The sequence below is a fragment of the Alosa sapidissima genome, chromosome 8, assembly GCF_018492685.1.
Source record: "Alosa sapidissima isolate fAloSap1 chromosome 8, fAloSap1.pri, whole genome shotgun sequence".
NCBI classification, from domain to species: domain Eukaryota; kingdom Metazoa; phylum Chordata; class Actinopteri; order Clupeiformes; family Clupeidae; genus Alosa; species Alosa sapidissima.
This window is the reverse complement of record NC_055964.1, coordinates 30,612,053-30,618,414: the sequence shown is the minus strand read 5'-3', so window position 1 is coordinate 30,618,414 and position 6,362 is coordinate 30,612,053. Positions and strand designations below refer to the sequence as shown.

The 6,362-nt window shown below is 41.6% G+C and overlaps 1 protein-coding gene across 2 annotated transcripts in view; it reads left to right on the top strand.

Annotated features, from left to right (window-relative positions):
* The window catches only part of LOC121714956 (tripartite motif-containing protein 16-like), a 964,796-nt gene that overhangs the window by 480,044 nt on the left and 478,390 nt on the right, over positions 1 to 6,362 (top strand). The gene's annotated exons all lie outside the window — the stretch shown is intronic.

The following is a 6,362-nucleotide window of genomic DNA, read 5'->3' as shown; positions in this document are numbered from 1 at the left end:
AATGTGACCTACTCATAGGTGCCAACTCTCACGCATTGGCCGTGAGACACACGCATTTGATTAGTTTCACACACTCACACGCCACACCCCCGATTTCTCACGCTGAAGTGTCAACCCGGTCGGTCAGATGCCTGAAAAATGAGTTTAGCCTATCTATAGATCTACCTGTTGAGCCACGGTTATGCTTTCAGAGACGGTGAGAGGGTTCAAGAGCACCCCCTGTCTGTGGAATTTTCTAAATTTTCTCTCATTTGCGATATACTTCAGAAGCCATCCCAGGCGCATTCCCCCGCATTTCCCCGGCTGCAGGTATGCTTTGAGTATTATTGAGTATTTTTCACGCTGAAGTGTCAACCTGGTAGGTCAAATACCTGGCAGATGAGGTTCAACTAAACTAAACCTATACATATGATATCACACATCAGGTGAACGTGCGGAATCTAAGCTTTCCAATGATATTAGCGCCAAGTTGCTGTGATAAATGGTTCGCGAGAAAATTAACATTGAACCAAGGTGCAATTTAGGCTAATCATATTTGGATTTTGCACACAGTGCACACCCATTACTCTCGGTTTAATATTTCACTAACCCTTCACACAACACGTGGCAAACCCAATATCACAATAAACAGCAAACCGTACCGAATACGAGGATATAAAGCATGCCTCTGTGCAATAAGTGGTTCCTGAGTAATCCGGTTTTGAAATTGCAACACATTTCTACATAGCCTCATTAGGGCGAAATCATAATGTATTCTAATGTAAACTATTTGTCAGTAGGCCTACATACATTTTTGTAAATTGCTCAGCCATAGATTATCCCACCATCATGGTTCTTATATTGTCAGGTTCCAGCCAATCCCATTACAGATAAATTAATATATTTATATTGGCATGCTTCCTAGTGACAATAATGCAAAAATATGAAGAAAATCAAATAACGAGACACAAATATTGATATAAAGCCTGACATAAGCCATATGCAAACATTCACATCATGCAGATATGGGTACATCCTGAAAAAGGAATAGCATGTAGGCTATAGGCTATGGCCATTACAATGACCAATATATTATCTTAAATAAACCAGCTGAATAACACAGGTGACCACTTCTGCATAATTTCATTGAGTGCTGAAATGTACACACATTTTTGAACATTTCTGAACTGTGAAATGTAGCATATGTTTTTGTGGTTGTGAACTTATTGCAATATCACCATAACTATTCCACCTGTGTGTGCATGGTTATAATTCTGAAGTGCAAAATAGCTTAGGCTACAGCACAAATATTTCCATAAAAATAAGCAAGTTTGACCTCTGAATTTATTTTGAAAGTGCACCTGATTGATGCATTTAAAAGTTAAAATATACAAACATTTCTTAAATTCTTACAAAACACCCACCCACTTTTTAAAATTGTTAGTTTGGACCCCCATTTAATTAATTTCGTAGGCTGGCTTTATTTTGTTATATAGAAGTATCTAAATAACCTGTTAAAATGTACCAGAATTCAGGAAATTGCATCTAGTCCAAAAAAAATTTTCTGGGGGAGAACCCCCATAGCCCCCCTCTGAAATGTCCCACCCACTTTTACAATGCCTCCGACGCCCATGGTCCTAGTAGTAGGCTAGATCCTTTTGATACCAATGTTCATTTAACTCTGGGACCCTGGTCCCAGGGATGGATTACTGCACGGGCATTCTGGGCCCAGACCCAGGGGCCCAAGGTGTCAGGGTGCCCTGAAGCCCAAGCCTTTGCATGGAATCATTGCCTCAATATCAACACATCAGGATGTAGGCTATGAATCTGATTGAATTTAGTATTGGCCATCCCCAAAATGCTAGCCTGACGAGCCAGACCCACATTAAAATGTAGGGTCTGGGCACTTACCGTTCGCAGTGCTCAGTCCGAGGGGTGGGATAATCGGTTGTCTTTCAAATTCCCTCTGCACGCAAAAGGACAGCACTGAGTCCCATGCGTTTTCCCACCAACGGAGCTAGTTGGCTAGTTCAAACTTTTGCCATCTCAAAACAAGCGTAACTCGTGTCACACTGTTGGCCAAAAGCAATATCCATCTTCTTTGTTTTCAAGTAACAGGGAATTTAAGCCAAACCGTTGCAACTCTGCCATCAATCATTATGTTATGCCCCCCTAACGACTCTATAGACGATTTGATTGGCCTGATAGAAGTTTAATTTTTCGAGCTCACAAGCCAACAGAGAGTTGCTAGACTACCCCTGGAAGCAAATGTAATTTGCTGCCGCTAGGGTGTGTCTAGATTTCTAAGCTACCAAAATGCACCAGAATACAGGAAATCACATCAAACAAATGAAGAAAATTCTGGGGGAGGACCCCCAAACCCCCCTTCCACATGTGTGACAATTAGTGGGGAGCCCTTAATACATGTGGGCCCAGGGGCCCGAAAGTTCATAATCTGTCCATGCCTGGTCCCTACTGTACACCTGAGAACCACTGATGTACGTTTTTTTTTTACTGTACGGTATAATGCTGAATGAATCCAGTCATGTCAACAGGTGGCAGTGTTGTGGTCTGGAGAAGTCGTGGGCATCAGCAGCATTTGTATTTCTAACTGCTGATTTCCCCCAGAGAGCCAGACAGATAACAGACAGATGGAGGGTTCTGTGTGCTGTGTGTGGAAACAGTGTGAAGTGACAGGAGTCTGATGGAGGAGAAGAGAAAACAGGATGAACTTGGACTTGGATTTTAAAACTCAAAACCAATTATTGGGTGTTTTTTTAACAGCTATATGACCTGGTGATAACGGGGATGCAAGTGCATTGCTGCACAAGTGGTAAGTGAGCCGTTCAGGTGTGATAGAGGCACAAAGTGGGCAGTGGCAGGCCAAAATTAATTTGTATCTGCACCCAGACACACCTGTGCAGTTTGTTTATCTATATCTGCACCCAGACACACCTGTGCAGTTTGTTTATTTATATCTGCACCCAGGCCTGTGCAGTTTGTTTATTTATATCTGCACCCAGGCACACCTGTGCAGTTTGTTTATTGGTATCTGCACCCAGACACACCTGTGCAGTTTGTTTATTGGTATCTGCACCCAGACACACCTGTGCAGTTTGTTTATTTGTATCTGCACCCAGACACACCTGTGCAGTTTGTTTATTTGTATCTGCATCCAGACACACCTGTGCAGTTTGTTTATTCGTATCTGCACCCAGGCACACCTGTGCAGTTTGTTTATTTTAAGTTCAGGGTTCCTGACAGAATACCAGCGGTCATGCAACACAATAATAACAGGCAGTGCAGAAGATACCCCATTAAAATAAGCCTTTTACAGTTACTGCCTGAGGGTAGAGTGCACTATATGGTGCTTCTATTTCTATCTATACCACAGACCTTTTTGTTGTGTCATAATAATGTATACACAATATTGTAGAGTCATACGCCCCTTTATTCTCACCTAAGGAGGACTGGAGGTGTGAGGGGAGGTGGTGGGTTGTGAGCAGAGTTAAGCCAATGCTGTTGCTTCGGCAGGTAAACTGCAGAATAAGTTACCTGGCAGATGAAGAAGGAGGAGTGGCAAATTCCGTCACGCTCCTCCTGAACTTCCGTTTGTAAACGCCATTAATCTCCAGCTCCTCCGTGGGCTCCCCAGTGCCATCCCTGGAGATGGACCGCAGCTGATCCAGGACAACTTGTCTCCATGACAACCATGCCATGCCCCAAGGTAGCAAAATGTACTTTATTTGTGCTTTAATACATACATGTACTGTAATTCCATAAGTGACCTGAAAACAGACTGACAACTGACATCATAACACTTCACAAGATGAAATTGAATATTGCAAGTGAGGCGTTTCAAATCCTGGCCAATTAAATGCACAATTTGGAAGAAAACAAGGATTTCAAGAATCTCATTTTTTGGTGCTGCTTTAGGATTAATGCAGATTAAATATTTTGTTACATACAATGGCTTTCGCAAACAGCCATGTCACTCAAATACTCCTGGGAGGATTTCAACAACACTCAACATGGTTAAGACTTGCACACTAAAACAATAAACAAACAAACAAAAAAGAAAACATATCAGTGATGAGATGGAAAGAATATGAGCATATATATTTTAGTGTGTGAGGACTAACATCAGCTGATGAAGTTCCCGCCTTTTAAAGGCATCAGTGTTACAAGAGACAAGAGGAAGATGTAATCATATTTTGAGTGGTTATTAGAAAGTTACTGTATAACGGTACAACAAATGTAGTGGAAAAAAATCTCCAGACTTTGCCTGCAGACTGTAACCTGAAAACACGTGTCTCTAATGTGAAGGAACAGACATGCCCTTCCTTACTGTTAATCTATCGTCTTCAAAATCTCACACATGCTCATGGAGAAGGACATAATCACATAATTCATCCTGAAGAGAATACCAGTGTGTGTGTGTGTGTGTGTGTGTGTGTGTGTGTGTGTGTGCAGATAGAGGAATCTCTATCCAACCCCTCACATTGGTTCTATGTGCCTTCACTACAACTCCTGCCCATTACAAAGTTGATTATGTTTATTTACATGACTGATTCATGTCAGGACTGCTATTCTGCTATTCTATGGGGCTCCATTGCTCGTCTGCAACTGGTACAAAATGCTGCTGCCCGTCTTTTAACTAGCACACGAAAGTATGAGCACATTTCACCTATTTTAGCTTCAATCCACTGGTTGCCTGTCCATTTTAGAATTAATTTTAAAACTCTTTTATTTGTTTTTAAAGCCTTGCATGGCCTTGCCCCACCTTACCTTTCTGAGCTGCTCCACACATACACTCCCAGCCGCTCTCTCAGGTCAGCTGACCAGCTGCTCTTGACAGAGCCCAGAGCCAGGCTAAAACTCACCTCTTTCTCTGGCCTTTAACCCCAGGTAGTGTGTTGATGGTATGTAGATGTGTTATGTGGGCAGTATATTTTATTTATTTTATTTTATTTAATTTATTGGATTTGAGTTAGTTTTTATCTCTTTTTACTTTTATTTTAGTTTTTTATGTCTTTTTACTTTTATTTTTTACTTTTATTTTAGTTAGTTTTTATCTCTTTTTAATTTTAATAGTTTATCCTATTATTGTGCTTCTGTGGTGTCTTAATGTGTTTCTTATCTTGCTGTACAGCACTTTGGGAACCTTGTGTTTGTTTAAAATGTGCTATATAAATAAAGTGGATTGGATTGGATTGGATTCTGTCTTATTAATGTTTATATTTGGATGATTAACAAGTTGTGTAAGGGTTGGGTCATCACCTTTTTGTCAACATTGTGACCAGTTTCAAATACTAATGCAGATTTTCAAAACCATGATCCATGGTGTGGATGAGTACGTAATGTTGTTGTTTTATAGAGCAACTATTCAATCCATAATACGCTATGGCATCACAACATGGTTCTGTAACCTGACTGTAAAACACAACTCCAGAACCTTGTTAAGAGGGCAGGGAAACTTAAAGCACAACTCCAGAACCTTGTTAAGAGGGCAGGGAAACCTAAAGCACAACTCCAGAACCTTGTTAAGAAGGTAAAAATAATGTGGACTCAGCCCCCATCCTCCTTAAATGAGATTTGTGAGGACACAGTTAGGAAACAAGGATTTAGGAGCCACAGACCCAACTGATGTACTAAACACAGAGTACGAGCTGATGCCTCTGGGCAAAAGATACCGGCTTCATGTAGGCTAAATAGACTCAAGTTCTCCCTAGTACCGCTATCAATGAAGCTACTTAATGGTGAATAGTGCAATAGTGCAATTACTGGTGGGTCAACAGTGCAATTACTAGTGGGCAGTGCAATCATTCTTATGGACTGATTTTTTTATACTATTTGTTATTCTGTGTGTGTGTGTGTGTGTGTGTGTGTGTGTGTGTGTGTGTGTGTGTGTGTGCGTGTGTGTGTGCGTGTGCGTACGCTTGGGTAGTGCCTATAGACTCTGTTTTTTATAATGGGTGTTAGAGTGTGTGTGTGTGTGTGTGTGTGTGTGTGTGTGTAATGCCATGTCCTATGTATGGTGCATCTATGTAAAATGGTCTACGTCTTGTCTTGTGGCTTGTATGGCCTCTTTTGTGTATGTGTTGCTGATGCTCTCTGTGTGGCCAAAGCAAAGAGAGAGAGAGCAATTCTGAACAGTCACAGATACAGCTAGGGAGGACATTTGGCCAGATTTTGTACAGAGAGTCCGGCTTTCAAGCCCTCTGTCACACATGCACACACGCTCACACACACGCACGTATGCACGCACACGCGGACACACGCACGCATGCACGCACCCACCCACACACACACGCGCACACACAGAGCAATACTTATCACAGGCACAACTACAGTAGGGTGAACATTCGTCTGAACATTTTTTC